Source organism: Candoia aspera, chromosome 3 (genome assembly GCF_035149785.1).
Source record: "Candoia aspera isolate rCanAsp1 chromosome 3, rCanAsp1.hap2, whole genome shotgun sequence".
Lineage (NCBI taxonomy): Eukaryota > Metazoa > Chordata > Lepidosauria > Squamata > Boidae > Candoia > Candoia aspera.
In genome coordinates this window covers 155,332,860-155,359,530 of record NC_086155.1, presented here as the reverse complement: position 1 = coordinate 155,359,530, position 26,671 = coordinate 155,332,860, and positions in this window count along the sequence as shown.

Below are 26,671 nucleotides of genomic sequence, written 5' to 3'. Positions count from 1 at the left end.
CAGGGCCTCAGAGGAAGATGTCACAGGAACACAGTTCAGGAAACAGGAGAGTTTTTGTAACAAAGAGAAGTCTGAAGCACACTCTTAAATAGCCAGAGTTCCTTGCTGTGCTTAATAAAAGGAGTTAACACCGTTTCCTCCGAGAAGCCAAGATGACCTCTGCTGCTCAACCAGTTTTGTCTGGCAGTCTGATTTAGGGCTTTGTACTCTCATTCAGGCTCAGACTCTGAATCAGCACTTACCTGCACAGCATTATCCTCATCAATCACAGGTGACTGAAAGCCTGTTGCTTCCTGAACTATAGGTTGAGAGTCCATGAGCCCTGAAATCAAAGGAGTCTAGAACAACTTTAATAACTGGTAAATTAGAATAATTAATACTTTTAAAATGAGTTACTATGTAATTTATATCCAAAAGTCTTGATTCTGATAAATATGATAAAAACTAATGAGCTGTTCTATTAAGCTTCTACCTCTCATAAACGAAAAGAAACCTCATTCAGAACTATTTATATATGCCGTTCCTCATTCAGTTTTCTTCCAATATAGGACAGCTTGCAAGCTAAATAAACATGAAGCTTGCTGTAGGACCATGAAGGTCTATCCTACCTATTGAGCATCATGCCATGCTCCATGGGCAAATGTTGCTTTGATGTTTGTCATTAAAAAAAAAAGTGCATACAAATCCACACATGAAAAGCTGCAAATAAGAAGGGTGTCATGTTCACTGTTTCAATGTACAATATACATCGTAACGTTTCACATGCCATGGTGCTGACGCGCGTTTGTTTTTGGGAGGGAGCTGTGGTGAAACCTTGTACCAAGCTCTGTATCTGTGTTCATTTCAATGGAATGTGTTTGGGTTATGTGCTCTGCTCAAGGACTTTTCCCGCAGACCATCAGAAGCCATTAGGAGCACCTGGGATTGTGAGCTTGGGAAGATTCTACGGGGGGAGGGATTTCATTCACACCGAGGGTTTTTAGTTTGCATTTGGCGTGCTTTTATCATTCTCAGCTTTCTTTGTGATCCTGCACACTATTCTTTAATAAATCAGATATCTTTGAATTCCTACTTAAGGGCCTGATAGTGTTTTAGAATAGGCAACCATTACAAAGGGACTTTGACCAACCAGGACTCCTCAGTATATTCATTTCTACTTCTACCTACAACAGACTTCTAACGAATGTGAGAGATGCTTATTGGCGCTACCTGAATTTGCATCCATGTAATCTCTTCAGACAGTGGATAGAGGAAATTGTATGTGCCCCACGTAATTGCTTCTATTAAGTACTTTTCTTGAATATTACTCAAAAAGTCTTTTAAGGCATCTGCTCTATGAATGCATTGTGAGCAGCATTTTTCACTAAGGAAAGAGCTTAACAGGTGTTCCAGTAGGGTTCCCAACAGCAGCTGTCATTCTAAAGTCAGCTCTCTTCATTTTTCACAGATCAACAGCGTGATTCAGGTATTCTCTGACTGAGTCATAGGAAATGAAGAAGCTAAAAGAGAGTTGTTCTCTATGCATTGCTATCTGCTGCTGAACTGTTCCATTATTTCTTCAGTTCCCAACTTTGGTAGTCTGGTGCTTATATCTAAGATAGGAGCATGTATACAAATGGTAGCATTTTTACATACTCCTTAAATAGTCAAGGATATAATGATAAACACATACTAAAGTCACCCAATAAGGATTCGTAGCAGTAGCTTCCAGGACTCATAAAATATTGAGAACAGCTGAATCACAGAAAGCTGAAATCGAAGTCTTGTGGCACTTTAAAGTCTAACAAATTTACTATTCTGTTAGCATATGTGAAACCCAGTCTGCTTCCTCACATGCAGTGGGGTCTAGAGTGAAGAGCATTTTGTTGCATTTACAGAACAAGCTAAACCCTCATTTTTAGCCCACCTCCTTACATTCTGAGGAAATACATTCTGTTGCATGTATATATCACTTACACCTGCGTAAACATTGCTTCAGTTTAATTACACAAGGTTTTTTTTTAACCTAAAGCAGCCATGCATTTTCCTCAGCTGCCTAAGTACCAGTCAATTCCAGGAAAGGGCATCGCTTCTTTAGTGTTGTAGACAGGTGCTCCTGTAGTCTGGGAAGCACTTTTTGGAGAGTGAATCAGAAATATTGCACGACCTTAATGCATATGTAGTAAATAAAGAGTCCTGCAGTTTTTGCTTACACGTACCTCAGAAAGTTCAGGCCCCAATTAGCTTTTCCATGGGTGAACGGTTATCTTCAGTGGAAGAAGTTCTCCCCCTCTGCTGTAATATTATAGAAGGAAGAACACCTTTTCTCTTTTCACATTCTCTAAAAATAACTCCTTTGATGTGTACATCAAGGAAGTGTTCAGATGTGTGTTTTGGCAGTTATAAAATAATGGAAGAAGGATGGGAAAGCATAACAGGCTTAAATGTATTTCTCCCCATTACTCATAATGGAAGATATACACACACACAGGGACTCTGATATATGTGTATATTGAAATTTGACAATCTGCCTTGGACTTAGATTGCCCAAGAGATACATTATAGGCCATCGTTCTGATAATAGTTTAATCCAAGATTATCTCTGTGTCTAATACATCCAAATCATCAAAACAAGTGAGCAAATAAATAATAAAGACCGACCCTAGTGCCACTAATTTCTTTTAGCAGTAGTTGCTGTTTCTGTTCAGCTTGCCTAGCTTTTCCAGCTTTAGGTGAAAACAGTTAGTGCATGGCTTTTAGCATCACTTTTCACTACCTTGAACTCCTGGCTACTTCATGAAGATGCAGCCAATAAAAGCTTGTTTGTCCAGCTCAAATGGATTTTAGATAGAATGGTTGCTTATTAAGATAAGTACCTTTATATGGGCTGACCAAGCAATGCTGTGGAGGTTCTGTCCCGATCTTTGAAGGCTGTGGGGGCCTGCATGGGGAAGAAGAGTTTTCAGCTTAACCCCAGCAAGACTGAATAGCTCTGGATTTTAGGGCCACCTTACCCAAACAGAACTGGTGCACAATTTGGGGGGTCCTCCAGGGCTCCTGTTCAAAGAGAGGGGGCAGCTGTCCCCAGGAGGATCTTTGAACTCTGGTGGCTGATAACCTAGAGCCATTCTTTTACATGGTACATTGTAATTTTGGTGGTAGTATCGTATCTCACATGTAAGACTATCAATTAGGAATGATATAACATACAGTCCATTCTAGTGACTTGTGAGAATTCTCCAGTGGCTTGGCACTTCTACACAGGTTTTTTAAAAAGATGTCAGGTCATTTAATTAAAGGATCAGAACAGCAAAATGTACCCTTTTCTGGACCGGGAGGAAGTATGAACAACCACTCTTGCTTTGGTCACCTCCTGTATAATTACAGCAAGTTAACTGAGCCTGTGAAATTCTGTTAGGTATAATTGAAGGACTTGTCCTTGGTTGTCATCTTTTGCTTTCTTTTATTGCATGTTTTTGGGTTATTTTGTTACTTGTCATTCAAACTGATGTTTTAAAAACATGTTTGCTGCCCAGAGTTGCTTCGCGACTATTTAAATTGTATTCAATAAATAAGTTTGGCTAATGGTAGCTAGTGCTAGAATTATAGTTCAGTAGGATTTGGTGGGCAACAGTTGTCTATTCCCAACATTTTGATGAAAACCAAGAGAGTTATTGGGTTACAGAATTAACTGAATTTGCAGAAATGGCCAAGCTGATCACTTTGGTCAGAGAAAAAAATGATAAAGACTTTTTTGAAAGACTGGAAATCTTTTATGGACTTTTTGCTGAAAGAAATAAAAAATGAATTGGTAATTTTGAGTCTTGGGCATTAAAAAAGGGATGAAGAGGTTGGGGAAAAGTTTAAGATAACAACTATTCAATAGAAAGACGGGTGGAAGACATAATTGTATGTTTCGCTTTCCTTTTTTTCCAATTTATCTCTTGAATTGCTATTTCTTATTTTCTATCTTTGTTCTTGTTTGTTTTGTACATTTTGTTATATTTATTATATATATAATTAGAATGTTTAAATATACAAAACAAACAAGAACAAAGATAGAAAATATGTATATACCCAAAAGAGACAGAGACCTTTCTCGCTCATCAAAATGGAGAAAAATATCAACATTTTGCAACAAGAAAGCAACTGCAATTAATCTATGAAGCAACAGAAATCAAATCCAGATATCCCTCTGCCAAATTAAGTGCTTTATGAAAGGGAATGAGTTGACTGAGATGCAGAAGCTTAATAGTGATAAAGTTGGACGAATTGCCTATGGAGGTGGTTCCATAATTTGAAAATTACCAGTAAGAAAGCTTATCCTTAATGGCCTAAATATAAGTCTATTTCAGCCTTTTTTTCCAGGTATATTGTATTACTTTTTTCAAACTGTAGAAGTATATAAAATTAATTCACAATAAATAGTTCTCCACAATGGCAGAATATGCTAAAACAACATCTTACTCTATTTAATTTCATGGAAATAATATGACATTTCTTTAAGCAATGTGTATGAAATAAATATTTTAAAACAGCACCAACAGAACTTTAATTATCTTATCTTTTTCCCCTTGTATTTAGTTCATATATGATTATATGCCATCAAGTCAGGGTCAACTCTTACCAAACTACATAGATAGATTTTCTCCATGACTATCTGTCCCAGTTCATATGTAAAATATCTTGTACTGTATATAAGTCCCATATGTAACAAATATTTTTACAGTTTTATGTCTTATAAATATTAAAGTATTGAGTTGTAGAAATTGATATATTTTTGATGATTCATCCTTCCTCCTGCTAATGCTTGTGAGGCTTATGGTAATTCATCTTTATAGCTGCACAATATTGCTGCTATGAGAACTATCTTAAGTCCTGTATCTGCTGTCTGGCAGAGGTTAGGAATGGGCAGGGCCACAACTAGGGTCTGTGTCACCCGGGGCAAACATGGATTCCATGCCCATTTTGGCGCCCCCCCAGCACTCATTTTGGTGCCCCCCCCGCACTCATTTTGGTGCCCCACCAGTGCGGCGCCTGGGGCACATGCCCCGGTTGCCCCTCCTAGTTGCAGCCCTGGGAATGGGGCAAAGTTTTGCTGTGCTATTGGACAGACAATTCCCTTCTGGATCAGCCATATTCTCCAAAAGGTCCCAGTTTTGCCTTTTGACACGTTCGTAGGCATATTGTATGTAGAGAGCATTGCATGCTATGCTGTTGGCTGGCAAACCACGACAGCTGTGCAAGATGTTTATTTACATTGAACCTTCCTTGAACTTCCATAGTGGATATGGTTGTAGCAAAAACTTTCCTCACAAGGCAACACGAGCTGTAACCTGAGCTGTGCCAGGAGGCTATCAGGGGGGTTACATGAGGTATGCATTGCTATTTAGACCAATCAGCCTTCTGCTATGTGAATTACTGTTTTAGTGTACTTGCTTAGCTGGGGGAAAATAAAAGAGAGCTTACGGCTTGAATCGGGGCTCTCATCCCGAGGAAGTTGTGTCTGTGCATTCTTCCTACATTCTTCATGAGAGACCACAAGCTCTCATCCCGAGAAAACTTGCAGCCTGTGTATCCTTCATGAGAGACCACCACAATTGTGCCTGCTAGTAATAAAGTCTGAAACAGCTGTGGCAGCAGATTAGTGCAGCATGATATCTTCTGGATCCAAAACATTTTGCTCTTCTGATCTTTTAATTAAAAAAAAAATGACCTGACATATTTTTAAAACAGCTTGTGTAGAAGTGCCAAGCCACTGGACAATTCTCACAAGTCATTATAATGGATTGCATTATATCATTCCTAACAGATAGTCCTGCATATGAACTACGATACTAGCACCAAAATTACAATATACCATGTGAAAAAATGGCTCTGGGTCTAAGCTGTTACATAAGAATTACAGAGCCAGTCTGCTGAAGTGGTTAAGGCATCAGGCTAGAAACTGGGAGACTGTGAGTTCTAGTCCCGCCTTAGGCACAAAGCCAGCTGAGTGACCTTGGGCCAGTCACTCTCTCACAGCCCTAGGAAGGAGGCAATGGCCAACCACTTCTGAAAAACCGTGCCAAGAAAACTGCAGGGACTTGTCCAGCCAGTCTCTGAGAATCAGATGCAATTGAATGGATTAAAGAAAAACACCATAAAAATGCGTCATTAGAGATTTTGTGTTGATTGGTGGATTGTTCCCATTATTTCTTTGCATTTTTGACCTAACATAAGCTGTTTATCCCTCCTTTCCAACGCATTCTGATAGTTTCTCTCTGGATATCAATTATCTTGTTCCTGATCATGAACAAGCATCTATTCTTCCCTGTTGTATACCATTTTCCTCTTTTCTAGCTTCATTTTCTTTACCAAAACTTGTAGTTTCTCTGGTGATCTTTTAAATTACAATTTTAAAGACAAACTTCACTTATTTCCCACCCAGCTATGTTTTGTGTACCTTAATGAATAATAATGACACTGATCTGAAACACGATTTAAGGATACTTAAGATCTTACCAAGCACAGTCTTTTGAATTAATCTGTAATTACTTTGAAGGCAGATTCTAATTTTATTGCTTACATTTCAGGGTTTGGTATTGTAAGTACATTTATTTGCAAGTAAATTCTACTAAACTCAATAAAATATATACTAAGTAAATATATTTAAGCTTTGGCCTCTAAGAATGCTCAAGTACTTAACAAGAAAATACTGTTATTGCTATTACAGAGTTCTATATTGGTTAGAACATAGTGGCTGCATTTGCACAACAAGGTCAGCTTGGTAGGTTTAAATCTTTGTTGTTATTATTATTACATTTGTGTCTGTGATAGCATGCTATGTGAGTTTAATCCATTTGGTTAGTTTATGATTTAATTTTGTCTATGAAGTAAAGAAATGGGTTAACTCAGTAATGAAGTTGTGTGTTCCAGTGTGTTGCATAGACCTGGAAAACATTAACCATGGTTAAGTCAATTATGGGCAAACATGTCCCACAAATGCATTTTTGGACTAGGATTAGGGTGATCCAGATTAAAATCTCCAGTCAGTCATGAAGCTCACTGGATGACTTTGAACTAACTGATTTCTCAGTCTAACTTACATATTGCTGGCCTTTCGTAAGGCCCTGAAGACCTGCTTCTGTGCCCGGGCCTGGGGCCCTGAGGGTGTGCTTCTTGTTTATGTAAGTGATTTGGTTTGTTGTTGCTTGGCCGCTGTGTATTTTAATTTTTGTAATGTTTATAATTATTTCTGTTTTATTTTAACTCTGTTCACTGCCTAGAATGTCAGTCTTGCTAGGTAGACCAGACAGGAAACACAACCAGTTAAACCAATTCTACTTTATTGTAAAGCTATATAAACAGAACCTTGCAAGTCTGAAAGTATAATTCTCCCGCCGTCACCTTTACAGCCTGAGAATTTACAGAGGGTCCCTTCTGAACCTCTTGCTCTGCCCACGATGCAGTTGCAGGCTATGCTCTCTCTTATCTGACCGTTTCCTAGGCAGCATCTCTTTGCCCTGTCTCCCAAGGTCATTCCCACATACCATTACACGGAGTCACTGGTTAAGACGGGTGGCCATATAAATCGGATGGACAAATAAATAAATAAATAGTTATGAAGATAAAAATATAGGGGTTTGAAGCTTTGTGCTCACCCCTATTATGGGGGTGGCCTGGATGGAAGACCATTTACATCTTGAGTGTGTTACACTGAAGAACTTTCTCCTTGGAAAGATTTAACTCCCTACCTTTTGTGCTAACAGAGGGGAAGTAAGAACAATACTTCAGTATAAGGCCATTTATGTCCCCTGTCAAAGGAAGGGTATTGAGTGTCACTCAAATTTTATTGCACTGCTCTTTTACATAAAGCCAGTTTGGTGTAGTGGCCAGGCTAGAAACCAGACAGTGAGTTCTAGTCCCACCTCAGGCACAAAGCAAGCTGGGTGACCTTGGGCCAGTCACTCACTCTTGGTCCTAGGAAGCAGGCAATGGCAAGCCACTTCCAAAATCTTGCCAAGAAAACTGCAGCAACTTGTCCAGGAAGTCTCCAGGAACCAAAACTGACTGGAAGATGCACATACACTTTTTACGTAGCTTGGTATGTAGATCTTAGTAACCCCCTTTTTGTTAACCTTTTCCCAACTGATGTCTTCAAATTATGGGTAATGATTAGATTAGACTTGCCCTGACCTGACTGGCTTTCTGTAAGGCCTCGAAAACCTGGTTTCGTTATTGAGCCTGGGCTCCTGGGTATATGGCTGAGCCCAAATTATGGTTATGTTATTGTGTTGGTTGGCTGCTGTATATGCTGTTATCTTGTTGTGATGTTTCTGTCGTGTTTTTATTCATTGTTAGCTACCCAGGATCATGTATTTGAGATGGATTATTATCATTATCATTGATAAATAGATGATGATGATGATAATAATAATCTGTGTACTTCCTATCATTATTGATGAATAGGTGAAATTTCTCAGTACTAGATACTAAGTGCCTAAATATTTATTTTCACCATGCTATAGTTAAGATCAGTTTTTAACCCTTTAACTTTAGTCATCACCCTTTATAATTTTAAATGTATTTGTATCTTATTTTGGTGTTGCTTTATTTTACTTTATTTTCACTTTTCCTGATCATGTCTCCTTGTTTTTTAGAATCTGCATTTCTTCTCTGTTTGTATCTGTAAATATAGTTACAGTCTACGATGATAAATGTATCATATAAAATAGCATAAAATGCATATTTGTTTCAGTGGATAGCTATAAAGATTACTTGCATGAAGAAGGTTTGATTTTGTGAATTAAAGCAAGATATACCTCTACAGGTCTATTTGCCTGAAAGGAGAAATTAGATATTGTTGAAGTTTTGTGATAATATTCAGTATAATTATCCACTTGACTGATAGCTCCTTTGGGATAGGATTTGTCCTTTATGAAGGCTATTAGCATTAGCATTTTCTATTAACAAGCATATCTCTTAATAATGTCTGTAGATGGCTGTTTTCCTAATGAGAAAGCAGCAGTACTGACAGCTGTCCTCTGTCACATACCTAAACTTAATGAAGATGCCTCTGAGGAAGTGTTCTACAGAAATGAAACATATGCTGCTGTTAATTAGAGTTTGGAATGAGAATACCGATTATGTCTAATTTGTGACAAAGATTTCAGTGGGACTTATATTTCTTCACTGACAGCAGAATATCATCTGAAGTCCTCCTGCATAGCCAATCTCCAGAAGAAAATCTGATCTTTGTGGAACTTCAGTGGATGCTTTGAGTTGAAGAAGGCTCAGGAGAAACAGCCCCTTGAAGCTGCTTTGTGTTTCTGCATGTGAAGCAAAATGGCTGTCTTGTTTTCCTTCACCTGCTTTGATAGGCACTTGCAATAGCTGGAAGAAGTTTCTGTACATGTGCACAAGAAGCCTCTTCCACTTTTCTAAGTGGTGATTGGAGTAGGTAAAGTACTGCCAAGCACTGTAATGGGCTGTGAGAATAACTTTGGGAGATAGGAGAAAGAGCAGCAATAACCTGAGTCCAAATGGGGATGGAGAAAGCGTCTCAGAATTGACCCTCCCTAGTTCTCTGGAATGTAAAGGCAGAGGAAGGGGGAAGCACTTTCAGACTTGCAAGATTCTGTTACTGTAACCTTACAATAAAAGTAGTATTAGCATTCGTGATTTTGGTTTCCTGATCTGGACTGCCATGAAGGGCTGAAAAGTACCTTGCTGAAGCAAATCATGTCACTTCTTTGCTTTGCTGAAGAGGATATGTATTCATTTATTTATTTAATGGATTTTTAGGGATGCCAAATTCAAACAATGTGACTTTGGGCAGCGTACAGCGAAAACAAATAAACTATAAATAAATAAATGACCAAAGACACACATTAAAAAAGCTACCCAATATATATAAAACATAATAGCAACTGAATAAGATAATTAAACAACCAATATGTTACCTGAGTGGCATGAAGGTCTTCATTTAGGCAAATCTATGTTGCTTCAACTCCTGCCAACCTAGCAGTTCGAAAACATGCAAATGTGAGTAGATCAATAGGTACCGCTTCGGCGGGCAGGTAACGGCGTTCCGTTTAGTCATGCCGGCCACATGACCACGGAACTGTCTACGGACAAACACTGGCTCTTTGGCTTTGAAACGGAGATGAGCACCGCCCCCTAGAGTTGGACACAACTGGACTTAATGTCAAGGGAAACCTTTACCTTTACCTATGTTGCTTCAAACAGGCTTGTTTCACATGCAATGTCCCTATGTTGTAAATGTGACCTGTTTGGTCAAGTCTATGGAAGATGGATCTTTAAGTATTTGATCAAAGTGCTTGTCAAATGAAAAGGGAGGCATCATATCATAATATTTGGTCTTTCCTCAGTTATATCTTCTTGTGCTGTTTATAGGAAGTAATCAACAGCAGGTCCTGGATCTTTAATAAAATACTTCTGTTAGAGACCATGATGGGAGAGAAATCTGGGCTCCAACAGCTCACCTTTGGCTGTGTCATCAGATGAGAAGAGGGCAGAACTGGCTTATTAATGCTGAACTCTGAAATGTGGTTTTCTCAAAAAAGTATGTAAAAACCTTGTTTCTTTGTTCCACCAAACTGATTTACAGAATTGGTGTAGGTTTTAAGTATACACAGAAGCATGGGTGGTAAAGGTTTTTTTTTTGGGGGGGGGTAGAATTCAGGCTTGATGGAACAAAATGGTATAAAACATAGCTATCATATATGGCTGGGTCAGGCACCCCAAATTTCAAAAGAAAACTTGAAAACATCAGAGAATGAAGTTACGTTTTTGCAGATACAGACTCTGAACATTCAGAAAATGAGGAGGCTTCAGAAAGGTCTGACTCAGTTCTGTCACTTGTCTTTGATTTTGCCATCTCCTGAATCTGACTTTGGTTCAGTTTTGGGATTCAGTGGAACTGAGGCCATCTCCCTGCCAAGCACTTTGTCCACTTCATGATCCTATTAATTCATCTTATTTGCTCCAGTGTTATTTCGGTGAGGAGGACGCTTGCTTTGGTAAGTTTTTACAGAAAAAAAAGTGAGTCAAAATGCATTTCAACTGACACCTAGATTCCAATCTGGTATATGTTTTAAGCCTCAGACTGACACTTCCTTTTAGCTATCTAAAGATTTTAATTTTAGTTTTATTATTCAGCATGCCCACATTTTGACTGGATTATTCTATCTTTTAGTCTTAATGTGAATTTTATTGTGCTGCTGAATTTATAGTTTAGCTATTTAATTCTGTTTTAACTGTTTTTCTTTTCATTGTTCATAAATTACTGTTTCCCGTTTAGGGAAAAACAGGGTAAGCGTATGCTAGATAAATAAATTAATATAAATAGGAAAAAATATATTTAATAGCCTTTGTCACTGGAAACAGAAGTTAAGCAACATAGCTGAAAAGATAAATTTCAGAAGCAGAAGCCATTCAACTGACTCATCATCTGAAAAAGTTTCCAAAGGAAACTGCACAAGAGAAAATTAACAGAAATCCACTATGATTTGACAGTCTGTCAGTTAGCAAATGCTGCTCAAAATCTGCTTTCCTTAGAACAGACACTGCTTCATTGTAGCATATCAAGTGCACTTAGTAGGAATTTGATTGGAATAATTTTCTTGGGTGCTATTTAGTACAACTGTATGATCTAGGATAATAACAGGGTACTTCAAGAAAGTACAGTTTTGGAGAGGAGCTCTCTAGCATTCAAAATAATTTGCTGAAGGACTGGCTTTGATTCTCATCTATTGTCATGGTAACAATGACTCAACGATGCACTCTGCAAAGCATATTAATACCAGACTTTAAGTGTCAGTACAGTATTGCCTACCAAGATCATCTCTGTGTGAGCTCAGAAATGGAAGTTGAGTCTGTGGCACATTTTGCCAAACTTCTCTCTGCATGATATCTGGCATCTCGACTTATTGAGCCACTTAATTAGCAAGCTTTCCTACCTACCTCAGTTAGTGATTATAGCTTGGTTACCGTGACAGCAATTTACTAATGCATCAAAGAAGGTTTTACAAATTTTAGCTATGCAGGGGCCATCAGAAGCTGGAAGCTTTGTGTCCTACAAATTTATTTATTTATTAATTAAACAAACTTATATAGCTACCCATATACCAAAAGGAACTGTGGGTGGTGAACAAAATAAAACACAATACACTAAAAAGACCATTTAGAACAATAAATGATGTTGAGGCCCCACCAACCACCCCATGCCAGCTCTGTCAACAACCTGGCCATAGTACCTGGGGGAAAAGCCAGGTCTTCACCACTTTCCTGAAGGCCAACAGGGTCAGGACCATCTGTATCTCTGGGGTGAAGTTGTTCCATAAGGCAGTCGCCATGATAGAGAACATCTGCTTCTGAGGCCCTACCAGGTGACATTGTTTCACCAAGGGGATCCAGAACATGTTACCCCTGCCATACCTAGTAGGATGGGCAGAAACTATTGGGAATGAATAGTCCTGCAAGAAACTAGGCCCCATGCCATGTAGGCCTTTAAAGGTGACAACCAGCACTTTGAATTGCATCTGGAAGCCTAGTGGGAGCCAGTGCAGCTCATGTAGCAATATTCTTACATGGTTGTACCGAGGTGTTGTTCATTGCTGCCCTTTCTGCTGCATTCTGGACCAGCTGCAGTTTCTGAATGGTCTTCAAGGGCAGCCTCCATGTAGAGCTCATTGCAATAGTCCAGTTGGGAGGTGACTAAAGCAATTAACTAAGTTTGGACTCTGTTTTCTATTTACTAGTATGGAGCCTGACTATTTTGTCTCCACCTTTTCTATTAATCTCTGGGCAAGAGTCTGGTTGCCACAGCACTCCCTAGTAGTTGGTAGCCTTCATTCCTATATAGCATGCCCATCTCCTGATATATGCCAGCTACAAAGCTCACTGGCTTACATGACTTCCTCTCTTCAAAAACATTTTATAGTTCCTGTTGGCTTTTTTTTTGTCATGTCTTTCTGGTCTATAGCCATTTGACAAACAAGCAAACAAATAAATTTCACCTTATTTTCAGAGAAACAGACTGTTAAAACCTTACACAATTTTCATTCAAACTGTATGCTGAAAGGGGGGTTCAACTTTAGATGCTTCTTAAAAAGCAGTAAAAAAATCAAATATTGTCTTACTTTTTGGTGCCTTGTTGTGTGTGTATTTGTTGCCATCTTTTAGTTTTAATTAGTGCATCAAAAACTGGAAATGACACAGGTTCTCTGACTTACTTATTTGGAAAACAGCCCAATTCACTTTGGCTTGCTTAAGAGCTCCCAATTAGACAAGAGCTGCATATCTATAGAAAAATGCCCAGTATATAGGGAAATATCTAAGAAAAGCAGGGGGACATTAGATAGATAGCTAAGATAAAATGGATTATGGAGAGTGCAAGAGAATATAAGAACGAGGTTTACTTTTAATTATAACAAGGTTTATAACAAAACCTTTGAGGTAGGACATGCCAGAATATGGAGCAGTTTAAAGTTTGTGGGCATTCCTAAACATCTGATTATTCTTTTGAGGGACTTTTAGTTTAACAAGAAGCTCCTGTAAGACCTGAATTTGGAAAACAAGGTGGTTCAGGTCAAAGACGACAGCAAGGCAAGGATGCATATTATCCCATATTTGTTTAGTTTATACAGTACATGTATGTATGAGAAGAATATCAAAAGAGATGACACCTGGAATCAAAGCTGGAGGTAAAAACTTTAACCCTAAACTTTAATAATTTGAGATATGCAAATGATATTTGTTAACTGAAAGCATGGAAGATTTAGCAGAGCTAATTATGAAAGGAAAAATAAAAAGTGAAAAATCAGAGTTAATAGATATTAAGAAAACAAATGTAGTATCAACCAGTGTGTTTAGTAAATTTACAGAACATTGTGAGAAAGTGAAGTTTTCTTGATTTGTGGGGGTGTTAATTGTAGATTAAAAACAAATGGTGTATTGGGGGAGTAAGGAGGAGATTAATCCTAGGAAGGAAGGAAATTACAGACGTAGTCAAGTTCATGAAAGATAAAGATATTTCAGTGAAAAAAAAAATCAAGTAATTAAAGCAATTATCTTTTCAATGGTATGAGTGGCTATGAAAACTGAGAAAGAATAAGAGAAAGGAATTATTGGAATTATGATTTGAAGATAGTTACTAAAAGTGTCCCAGACTGCAAGAAGAACCAATCATAGTGCTAGGCTAAATAAAGAGTAACTGCTCCCTTGAGGTGATAATCAGCAAGCAGAAACTTGCATACTTTGGGCATGTGATGCCAGCAGATGATGGAATAGAAAAGAAAAAGTGATGCTTGGCAAGACTGAAGTAAGTAAAAAAAAGGGAAAGCAATAAATAAGATGGGATCAAAGAGATTAGTGGAAAGTATCTGGAAGAGCTACAGTGTCAGGGCAGCCTTGCTCCAAATAAGAAGAGCTACAGTGTCAGGGCAGCCTTGCTCCCCTATTGTCCCCCAAGCCAGGTCCGGATGGGTGATTAGCGTTGGTATGGGTCCGACGATGGGCGATTCGGGCGATCTCCGACATTCCCCTTTGTCTCCTTGTCTTCGTCCGGTGCAGGTGCGTCCCCCGGGGTAATGGGTGGGAGTTCTCCCGATCTGTTAATGGTTTCCAGATCCTGTCTGGGGTGCGGTTCATTTGTCCTGTTGATTTATTTATGGGTTTGGGTGCTTAAGGGATGATGTGTGTGTTTAAAGGATAATTAATCCCTTCCTCTTTCCTGATGTGCATGTTCCCTGTTGTGATGCACTTATGCCTTGCAACGGGGAACATGACATGCTGCCCCCCTAAGAGAATTCTAAGGTGCCGGTTTGTCCGGGTATGCTTCGTGGAAGCTTTTGACCAGCCGTTTTGCTGAAATGTTTTGCACTTGGACCCACTCTGGGTGTGGAAAATGTCACCATTTGACGAGGTACTGTAGGGTGCCCCTTAGTTTCCTGGAGTCTAGTACCTCCTTAATTTCAAAATGTTGTTGCCCGTCTATCATGATGGGTGGAGGCGGGGGGGGGGGGTTCCTTGTGCCATCTTGAAGGGGTGGCCGGTTTCAGTAGGGCACAGTGGAATACTGGGTGTATGCGCCACAAATTGTGGGGTAGGTCCAGCTTGAAGGTCACTGGATTAATAATTTCTATGATTTGGAACGGTCCAATGAATTTGGGTGCCAATTTCTTTGAGGGCTGTGGGGATTTGATGAACTTAGTGGAGAGGTAGACCCTATCTCCCACTTTGTAGTTCGGTTGTGCCGCCCTGTGATTGTCTGCAAACTTTTTGTATGTAGCTTGTGCGTCTGCGAGGGCCAGCTGGATGACGGGCCAAACCGTGGCCAGTTGTGCCGCCCAGTCATCTGGGGAACAGGGCGGGGTGTCTGGTTGGGGCAGCTCTGGGATTGGCACAAAGTCTCTGCCATAAACCACTTTGAATGGGGTGTGACCTGTGCTCTGGTGCACTGTGTTGTTGTAGGCTACCTCTGCAAAAGGTAGCAGGTCCACCCAATTGTCCTGTTGATAGTTAATGAAGGATCATAGGAATTGCTCCAGGGTGGAGTTGAGAATCTCCATAGAGCCATCTGTGTGGGGGTGCCAGGCTGTGGACAGTGCCTGCTTGGTCCCAATAAGTTTTAAAAATTCTTTCCAGAACCTAGATGTAAATTGTGTGCCTCTATCAGTCACCAAACGGGAGGGGGCGCCGTGGAGTTTATAGATGTGGGTAAGGAATAGGTGTGACAGCTGTTGCGCGGAGGGAATGGACGCGCAGGGTATGAAGTGTGCCTGCTTGGAAAAATAGTCTTTTACCACCCAGATGACCGTTTTTCTTTGGCTGGGTGGTAGGTCTACAATGAAGTCCATGGAAATTTCCTCCCAGGGGTGGGAGGGGCTTGCTACTTGCTGCAGCAGTCCCTGGGGCTTCCCCATCTTTCGTTTTGACATGGCACATGTGGGGCAAGCAGCGACATATTCTTTAACGTCCTTTCTGAGAGTAGGCCACCAGAATTGTCGCCTAATTAAATGTAATGTTTTGACGAACCCAAAGTGTCCGGCCATCTTGTCATCATGGGAGTGGTTTAAAACTTCCGCTCGCAGTGTCTCTGGCACATACAGGTTCTTCTGTCTCCAGGCTAGACCGTTTGTAACAGATACATGGTGTTTGTTGGTTTGCAACCATGTATCTGTCTCGAGGGCTTGAACGAGTCGTTGTTGCCAGTTCGGTGAAATTGACCTGCAGCTCCCTCCGTTCGCGGGTGTTCGTGCTGGGGTGCGTTGGGTTCTTGTTTGGCTGCGTGTGACTGCAGGGCAGCCCAGCTGTGTGTCGGTCCACACAGTACCCACAATGTCCGATGCCTGGCTGGCATCCTGAGGCCGTCGGGAAGGAGCATCTGCTAGGAAGTTCTTCCTCCCCGGTATGAACTTTAATTTAAAGTTAAACCGGCTGAAGAATTGCACCCAGCGTACTTGCTTTGGGCTGAGGCATTTTGGAGTGCTGAGAGCCTCTAGGTTCTTGTGGTCTGTCCAGACCTCGAAGGGGCAGGAGGGCCCTTCCAGGAGGTGCCTCCATGTCTCTAGGGCTGCCTTGACTGCGAATGCCTCCTTTTCCCACACGTGCCATCTCCGTTCCGTTTTGGAGAACTTGCGGGAAAAGTACGCGCAGGGCTTCAGCTGATTGTCAAAATCTCGCTGAAGCAGGAGTGGTCCGATGGAGAAGTCGGATGCGTCGACTTGCACAACGAAGGGTCTGGTGGGGTCGGGGTGTTGCAGTACTGGCTCCGCTGTAAAGAGGCTTTTGAGGCGTTCGAGAGCCCTTTGACAATCAGCTGTCCAGTTCAGGAGCGCCCCCGGGTTCCTTGATTTACGTGTGTCTCTCAGGCCCTTTGTCCGGAGTAGGTCAGTTAGAGGCAGCACAATTTCTGCCAGCCCCTGGATAAAACCCCTATAGAAATTTGTGAAACCGAGGAAACTTTGGAGTTGCCTCCTCGTGCGTGGGCGCTCCCATGCCAGTATGGCTTGGACCTTGCTTGGGTCCATCTCGATCCCCCTTGCTGAGATTCTATAGCCCAGGTAGTCAATTTGGTCCTTGTGAAACTCACACTTGGAGAGCTTGGCATATAGCTCTGCCTTTCGGAGTTTCCTGAGCACTTGCTTTACTAAGCGTTTGTGCTCTTTTTCGGTCTCTGAATATATTAAAACATCGTCGAGATACACAAGCACCCCCTTAAATAGGTGGTCGTGCAGGACCTCATTAATTAACTACATAAACACTCCTGGTGCCGCCGCCAACCCAAATGGTAAAACTTTATATTGAAAAGACCCCAGTGGGCAGTTGAAAGCCGTCTTCCATTTGTCCGCCTCCCGTATTCGTATTTGGAAGTAGGCTTCCCTCAGGTCCAGTTTTGAGAATATCTTGCCCTTTGCCAGGTGGGTAAGAATGTCCTTTATTATGGGCAGGGGGTATTTATTTGATATTGACGCGGCGTTCAACCCGCGGTAGTCGGTACAGAGCCTCAGTGGCCCATCCTTCTTTTCCTGAAAGAGGACGGGGCTCCGACTGGTGAGTTTGCGGGCTCAATAAAACCCCGCGCTAAATTTTTATCGATGAACTCCCTTAATGCTGCCAGCTCCTTCTGGGTCATCGCATATATTTTGGGCTTTGGTAGGGGTGCGCCAGGGACTAGCTCTATGGTGCAGTCTGTTTTTCTATGGGGTGGGAGTTTGTCAGCCTCCTTTTTGCCAAACACATCGGCAAACTGCAAATCTGGCTGGCAGACCCTCCAGGTTCGCTGCCTCCAGATGCATCGAGGTAGTCGCCGCCCTCCCCATTGCAGCACGGGGAACCTGATCCCCTGTGGGTGCGTGATAGCGCCCATCCGCAAACGTGATTTCCCTGGTTGTCCAGTTTATTTGTGGGTTGTGTTGCACTAGCCACGGGATCCCTAGGATGATTAGGGGTTGGCCCACTGGTGCCACAATGAAGGGCAGTCTTTCCTTGTGGCTGCCGAGCTGCAGCGCGACTTTGTTCGTGTATTGGGTGACCGCCCCCTCCCCCCGCTGTTGAACCATCCAACTGTGTAAAAACAATATGGTTCTGAAGTGGATAGCAGCGGAGGTTTAGCGCGGCCGCCAGGTCCGGGTGCATAAGGCACTTTGAGCAGCCAGAGTCAATTAGTGCCCAAACTTTTTCCGTCTTTCCACCGTGGGTTAGGGTGACTTTCACATATAGGGTGGGACAATTATCACTCACCCCGAAGTCGTTGCGCCTCTTGTTTTCATCCACCTGTCCTCTGGCACTTCTTAGGGCAGGTGGCTGGCATTTTCCGCCGGCTCGTCGTTGTCGCTTTCCTCGTCTTCAGTGCAGTAGGGGAAGTCCTTTGCCGCGGTTTCACCCATCGCAACTGGCATTTTCCTGGGTGCTGGGGTTGGCTTGGTTGGTGCCCTCCCCGAGCTGTCCCTCGCCTTCGCTTTTGGGCAAGCCACCACCTTGTGATCGTCCTTCCCGCACCTGAGGCACTGACCCTTTGCGAACCGTCGGTCTCTTTCCTCCTTCCAAGGTTGGGGTCTCGGCTTCATCGGTCCTGCAGCTGTGCGGGGTCCTCTCGCCGCCTCTGCCTGCTGCGCTTCCCTTTTTGCTTGGAGGAAAGTGTCCTGGGCATCCTCTCCCTCTCCTGCCAGCCGGATCCACTCCACCAGAGTGTCGGGGTTATTTCTGCACAGTGCCCACCTGAGCATGTTCAGGTTGAGACCCTCCTTGAACTGCTCAATGAGGGTGGACTGGGACCATACTTTGACCTTACCAGCCAGGGCTTGGAACTCCATGGCATAATCTGCCATGGAGTGCTGTCCTTGTTTGAGGGTTTTCAGGGCTCTTTTTGCCCTCTCCCTTTCCAGGGGGTCCCTGAAGTGCAGTTCCACTGCCCAGAGGAATTCATTGCAGTCCTCGAGTTCCAGGGAGCCTGCCTGGCATAACTGGACATACCAGTCGGCGGCCCGTCCTTTTAATTTAATTGCTAAGGCATTTACCTTGCCTTTCTCTGTTCGGAAGTAGGGGCCCCATTCCTCCATATAGTTCCCCGAAGGTCCCCATCGAACTTAATGCCGAAGTCCTTGATCGCCGCTCTCGGTGGGCTCCAAGCCGCATCTGGGCGTCGAGGTGTGCTTCGGGCAGTCGGGGCTCCATGGTCTGGCTGTGGGGATTCCCTCCATCGGGCATCGGGTGGTGTTGGTGCCATCTCTTGCCGGCTCCCACTTCGTTCTGGTCGTCTCGCCATTGGGGTGGGAGGGTGGGGTTCAGTCCATCTGGCGGGTTCCTGGAAGCGGACTCTGCCTGGCGCCGCGTCGTCCTCTGGACCTCTCCTCCGTCTCTCTGGCTGGTGCGTCTCCGAGGGGGGGGTAAGGGGTGTCGGGCATTTGGTGCCTGGTCCTTCCGCGCCCCGGCTGTGGGATTCATACGCCTCTGCTAACCTCTGGAGCAGCTGCTGCATTGCCTCCAGCTTTTCCTCGACCGCGCTCAGCCTTGCCGCTGTTCGCGAGCCCTTCTTGGTATGGTCACCCCTCCGCTCTCCTTCGGCTCCTGACGCCGTGGATGATGGGACGTCCCGCAGTTCCTCCAGGGTTCCGGGTGATCTGGGTGAGGATCCCCCCATCTCGTCGATGGTGGCCCATGTGCCACGGGACTCACGGGTGGCGTTCGTCGTTGCTTCCCCCTCTGAACTCGATCCCGAGCTCACCTGGTCCTCGTGCCGTCGGGGCCTCGGGCACCTTCCGTTCGTGGGGATGGGCGTTCTGTTGCCGGTCGCCGGGTAGCCGCCTCACTGTGAGATGCGATCTTCCATCACTAGCTTGGTTCCCTCACAGATTGGATCTGGACTGGTGCTAGTGGAAATTTTTTTTTCCGATTCCCATCTTTATGTCAGGGCAGCCTTGCTCCAAATAAAACGCGGACTCACTTAAAGGGTTTAAGGATTTCCGGGTTTATTGAAACAGAATGCATGCGGAGAAAAAAGACGGGAATGCGGGTGTGGTATCAGGGTCTTCCGTTTATACCCCGGTGGCGGCCCTTGTTCTCCTCCACCCCCTATTGTCCCCCAAGCCAGGTCCAGATGGGTGATTAGCATTGGCATGGGTTCGACGATGGGTGATTCGGGCAATCTCTGACGTTCCCCTTTGTCTCCTTGTCTTCGTCCGGTGCAGGTGCGTCCCCCGGGGTAATGGGTGGGAGTTCTCCCGATCTGTTAATGGTTTCCAGACCCTGTCCGGGGTGCGGTTCATTTGTCCTGTTGATTTATTTATGGGTTTGGGTGCTTAAGGGATGATGTGTGTGTTTAAAGGAGGTTGTTTATGGTTATCCCTTCCTCTTTCCTGATGTGCATGTTCCCTGTTGTGATGCACTTCTGCCTTGCAACGGGGAACATGACATACAGGATATTGCTGAACACATATCAAGATGATGAACATTTGTCTATGCAGTTGCCAAGAGTTGAACCTGACTCTATACCTAATTAATCATGAAATCTGAATCTTCATGCTTCCCACTGGTAGTACTGCAAATTAACAATCTGAGTAGCTTTCTGATATCTGAGAAATTGATGTTACATGTATAACTAGAGTCTAGTCATACCTAGATGCTTATGAAGGGATAAAGACTGTTAAATTTCAGAAAAATAAAGTAGGGTTTTCATGCTATGCATATTTTAATTTATTATTATGTTTTAAAGCAACTACTAAAATCTTCCTTTTTCTTTTGGCAAAGGTGAGTAAAATGAATAAAGTTGTCCCTTCTAAGCGAATTAAGACTTCCAACAACAAATTCAGGTGGGGAGGTGGCAAAAAAAAAGGTCTTTGCAGTTCAGGATTATGAAAATAACATAAAGCATAGATAGAGGTCTTCAGCAAAGGATCGTTACCTTGTCGTGGTGCTGGAGCTTGAGCACCTCGATGATGCCATGAGCTAAACTGTGAAGGGCCACCCAAGATGGGAAGGTCATGACAGAGAGGTCAGACTAAATGCGATCCCTGGGGAAGGTAATGGCAACCCACCCCAGTATTCTTGCCGTGAAAACTAAATGGATCAGTACAACCAGAGATATGTCGGTATACCATCGGAAGATGAGACCCCCAGGTTGGAAAATGGTCAAAATGCTACTGGGGAGGAACAGAGGATGAGCTCAACTAGCCCCAGACGTGATGACGCAGCTAGCTCAAAGCCAAAAGGACGGCTAGCGGCTGACGGTGCTGGTGGTGAATGGCAAATCCGATGTTCTAAGGATCAACACACCATTGGAACCTGGAATGTAAGATCTATGAGCCAGGGCAAATTGGATGTGGTTATTGGTGAGATGTCAAGATTAAAGATAGACATTCTGGGCATCAGTGAACTGAAATGGACTGGAATGGGCCACTTCACATCAAATGACCACCAGATCTACTACTGTAGACAAGAGGACCACAGAAGAAATGGAGTAGCCTTCATAATTAATAGTAAAGTGGCTAAAGCAGTGCTTGGATACAACCCAAAAAACAACAGAATGATCTCAATTTGAATTCAGGGCAAGCCATCTAACATCACCGTGATCCAAATATACGCCCCAACCACAAATGTTGAAGAAGCTGAAGTAGAGCAGTTCTATGAGGATCTGCAGCACCTACTGGACAACATGCCTAAAAGAGATGTTATTTTCATCACGGGAGACTGAAATGCTAAGGTGGGCAGTCAAATGACACCTGGAATTACAGGTAAGTATGGCCTGGGAGAACAAAATGAAGCAGGACATAGGCTGATAGAATTTTGCCAAGACAATTCACTCTGCATAACAAACACTCTCTTCCAACAACCTAAGAGACGGCTTTATACATGGACTTCACCAGATGGACAACACCGAAATCAGATTGATTACATCCTTTGCAGCCAAAGGTGGCGGACATCTGTACAGTCGGTAAAAACAAGGCCTGGAGCTGACTGTAGTTCAGATCACGAACTTCTTCTTGCACAATTTAGGATCAGACTAAAGAGATTAGGGAAGACCCACAGATCAGCTAGATATGGGCTCACTAATATTCCTAAGGAATATGCAGTGGAGGTGAAGAATAGATTTAAGGGACTGGACTTAGTAGATAGGGTCCCGGAAGAACTCTGGACAGAAGTTGGCAGCATTGTTCAGGAGGTGGCAACAAAATACATCCCAAAGAAAGAGAAAACCAAGAAGGCAAAATGGCTGTCTGCTGAGACACTAGAAGTAGCCCAAGAAAGAAGGAAAGCAAAAGGCAACAGTGATAGGGGGAGATATGCCCAATTAAATGCAAAATTCCAGAGGTTAGCCAGAAGAGATAAGGAATTATTTTTAAACAAGCAATGCGTGGAAGTGGAAGAAGACAATAGAATAGGAAGGACAAGAGACCTCTTCCAGAAAATTAGAAACATCGGAGGTAACTTCTAGGCAAAAATGGGTATGATCAAAAACAAAGATGGCAAGGACCTAACAGAAGAAGAAGAGATCAAGAAAAGGTGGCAAGAATATACAGAAGACCTGTATAGGAAGGATAACAATATCGGGGATAGCTTTGACGGTGTGGTCAGTGAGCTAGAGCCAGACATCCTGAAGAGTGAGGTTGAGTGGGCCTTAAGAAGCATTGCTAATAACAAGGCAGCAGGAGACGACGGTATCCCAGCTGAACTGTTCAAAATCTTGCAAGATGATGCTGTCAAGGTAATGCATGCTATATGCCAGCAAATTTGGAAAACACAAGATTGGCCATCAGATTGGAAAAAATCAACTTATATCCCCATACCAAAAAAGAGAAACACTAAAGAATGTTCAAACTATCGAACAGTGGTACTCATTTCACATGCCAGTAAGGTAATGCTCAAGATCCTTCAAGGTAGACTTCAGCAGTTCATGGAGCGAGAATTGCCAGATGTACAAGCTGGGTTTAGAAAAGGCAGAGGAACTAGAGACCAAATTGCCAATATCCGCTGGATAATGGAAAAAGCCAGGGAGTTTCAGAAAAAGATCTATTTCTGTTTTATTGACTATTCTAAAGCCTTTGACTGTGTGGACCATAACAAATTGTGGCAAGTTCTTAGTGGTATGGGGATACCAAGTCATCTTGTATGCCTCCTGAAGAATCTGTATAACGACCAAGTAGCAACAGTAAGAACAGACCACAGAACAACGGACTGGTTTAAGATTGGGAAAGGAGTACGGCAGGGCTGTATACTCTCACCCTACCTATTCAACTTGTACGCAGAACACATCATGCAGCGTGCTGGGCTTGAGGAATCCAAGGCTGGAGTTAAAATCTCTGGAAGAAACATTAACAATCTCAGATATGCAGATGATACCACTTTGATGGCTGAAAGTGAAGAGGAACTGAGGAGCCTTATGATGAAGGTGAAAGAAGAAAGTGCAAAAGCTGGTTTGCAGCTAAACCTCAAAAAAACCAAGATTATGGCAACCAGCTTGATTGATAACTGGCAAATAGAGGGAGAACATGTAGAAGCAGTGAAAAACTTTGTATCCCTAGGTGCAAAGATTACTGCAGATGCTGACTGCAGTCAGGAAATCAGAAGACGCTTAATCTTTGGGAGAAGAGCAATGACAAATCTCGATAAAATAGTTAAGAGCAGAGACATCACACTGACAACAAAGGTCCGCATAGTTAAAGCAATGGTGTTCCCCGTAGTAACATATGGCTGTGAGAGCTGGACCATAAGGAAGGCTGAGCGAAGGAAGATCGATGCTTTTGAACTGTGGTGTTGGAGGAAAATTCTGAGAGTGCCTTGGACTGCAAGAAGATCAAACCAGTCCATCCTCCAGGAAATCAAGCCAGACTGCTCACTTGAGGGAATGATATTAAAGGCAAAACTGAAATACTTTGGCCACATCATGAGAAGACAGGACACCCTGGAGAAGATGCTGATGCTAGGGAGAGTGGAAGGCAAAAGGAAGAGGGGCCGACCAAGGGCAAGATGGATGGATGATATTCTAGAGGTGACGGACTCGTCCTGGGGGAGCTGGGGGTGTTGACGACCGACAGGAAGCTCTGGCGTGGGCTGGTCCATGAAGTCACGAAGAGTCGGAAGCGACTAAACGAATAAACAACAACAATAGATAGAGGTGGCTTTAAATATTAATCTAAAACAAATCAGAGAAAGAGGTATAGTATTTTTCACTTCCTCTTTTCTACATGCATGGATTTATGTATTTATTTATATGCCATTCCAGTCTAGTAGCTTACAAACATGCAACAGTAATAAAGTTAAATACTAAAATAATAATAATAATAACAACAACAACAACAACAACTATAGAGTTGACTCAGATGCTGAGGAACAACCATAACTCTTACACTGATTCACCCTGCAGGAGAGACCAAAACAACCTCTCAAACTCTGAAGACTCACAAAAACAACCCTGTCCTTATTGATTTATGAAAACTAACAGAGTTGGAGCCCATCTGATATTGGAGGAAATGCTGGAGAATGGAGGCAGCAAGTGAGAATAATGATAGTCGATGGCTGTGTGATGGTTCCTAGACAAGTAACCTACAATATGTCAGATGAATAATGGAGGAACCAGGAGGATATGATTACTGAACAAGCAATGGTCCATTTTTAATGTGCTGCTTACTTGGTACCCAAATGTAGAGAGCCTGATAAGATAGAAATGGAAGAAAGTTATGGAGAAAACAGCAGCAAAATCAGAAATATTCAACATTTTCCAGAAAGAAGCTGATATTGTCACACTGACACTTCACAGACTCCAGCAGTACTTTCAAATACAATTTCTCCAGGCCTCTAGCTCTGCATGAACTCCATTTGAACATCCACTTTTGTCTGAACCGTTCCTTATGCAGTGCATAATTGTACAATGCTAGAAGACAACAAAGTCAATAAAGGAGCCAAATAATAAACCAAGAGGTAGTAAATCAGAGATTATCCAAACCAAAATCAATTTTCCACAAATGGCTGCACATTACTTCTTGCCCAAATATTTCTTTACATCATATGTAATGATATAAATAAAGGGAGAAGGATTGCTAGGAAGTATAAAACATTTTCTTTCAGCCAACTCCTCCACTACCAAATAAATCATGTCCATTTAAAAGAAGCTGAAAGGCTCCCAAAGTGAAAAGCAGAATTTTACTGAAATTTAGAGATAGAATTTTCCTACTAATTATTGGCTTGTTTTTTAATATAGCCTAAATGTGTCTTTTAAGATGCAGCTCCTAAACCTCTGCTAATGAATAGAAAATCCAGGTATAGAGTCAAATCTTGAACAACATGACCTTATTAGTACTGGTGTGCCAGATAAAGTGCTCTTGAGTAATATCAGTAATGAGCAAAAAAATGAGTCATTTGACTACGCTCTACCGAACACCCTGCAGGATGAAAACCATCTAAAGTCCTCACTGAAACTGCTCCCAAGTGAAAAGTTTGGTCTAGTGGTTAAGGTGCTGGGCTAGAAACCAGGAGGCTGTGAGTTCTAGTTCCGCCTTAGGCATGAAAGCCAGCTGGGTGACCTTGGGCCAGTCCCTCTCTCTCAGCCCAACTCACCTCACAGGTGTAGGGAAAATAGGAGGAGGAAGGAGTATTAGGTATATTCACCGCCTTGAGTTATTTATAAAAATAATAAAGGTGGGATAGACAATAAATAAATAAATAAATAAATAAATAAATTAAAAAGGGAATTCTTAAAAAATGACACACTTTAAACTCTCTCTCTGTCCTGACTCCCAGGAAACACTCTGAGACAGGGAACTGTTCTCTAATGTTTATTTGCTAATACATAACAGTAATCCTAACAAACTGAACAAGCGTGGGAAAAACCCAGCCATATAAACCCCGCAGGTTACGGCGGTCCCAATCTGTGCCTCTTTGAATGGCTGCCCAATTCCTCAGTGCTACGCATGCGCTTAACAGTCTGGAAGGGAGCCCCCTGCTCACCATCCTTACTCATGACACTCTCTCTCTCTCTCTCCTTGATACGAATAAATTGGCTGCAGCCCAAAATATAGCCTCTTTCACTCACAGGTTCTACCTGTTGATGGTTCCTAGCAAACTAATTGTCTTTCCCTGGATAAGCATAGCATAATTTTAGGAGATCTTTACAATTCAAGACCTTAAAAAATGTGAAGGATTTCCAGATTCATGTTCCTTCAGTGATACTGAGCCCTACTAAAAACTATAAAGAAGATGAGTCCATCAAACTTGTGACTAAGGCAATTCCTCTTATGAAGCCTCGATCTGTCCTTTAGGGCAGGTTTGGACTCGGCAACATCTGACTGACTACAAAGAAATGAACCAGAAATATTGCTGATCTCCTGGAACTTTGCCAGATGGTGCTGTAAAACAAAGAAGCCCTCCTTTTCAATGAATTCAAGAAATGTGCCTCGTCCTGTGAATTTTTGGAGCTTGATGGCTATAGGTTCTTTTCAGAATGGGTAATTCCAAGCATTAAAGGCAGGCAGCCTGGGACGTGTGAGTAGTATACTGATTTCTGAGAAGTAGGCTGGCTGGGGAATTCTGGGAGTTGAAGTCCACACATCTTAAAGTTGCGCAGATCGAGAAATACAGCTGTAATGTTTGGCTTGGAACAGGCAGTGAAAAGCTAATTGCACCATATACTGTAGCTGTACCCATCTGCCTCAGAATGGATCTATCAACTTTTACCTCCATTGTTCAAAAGGTC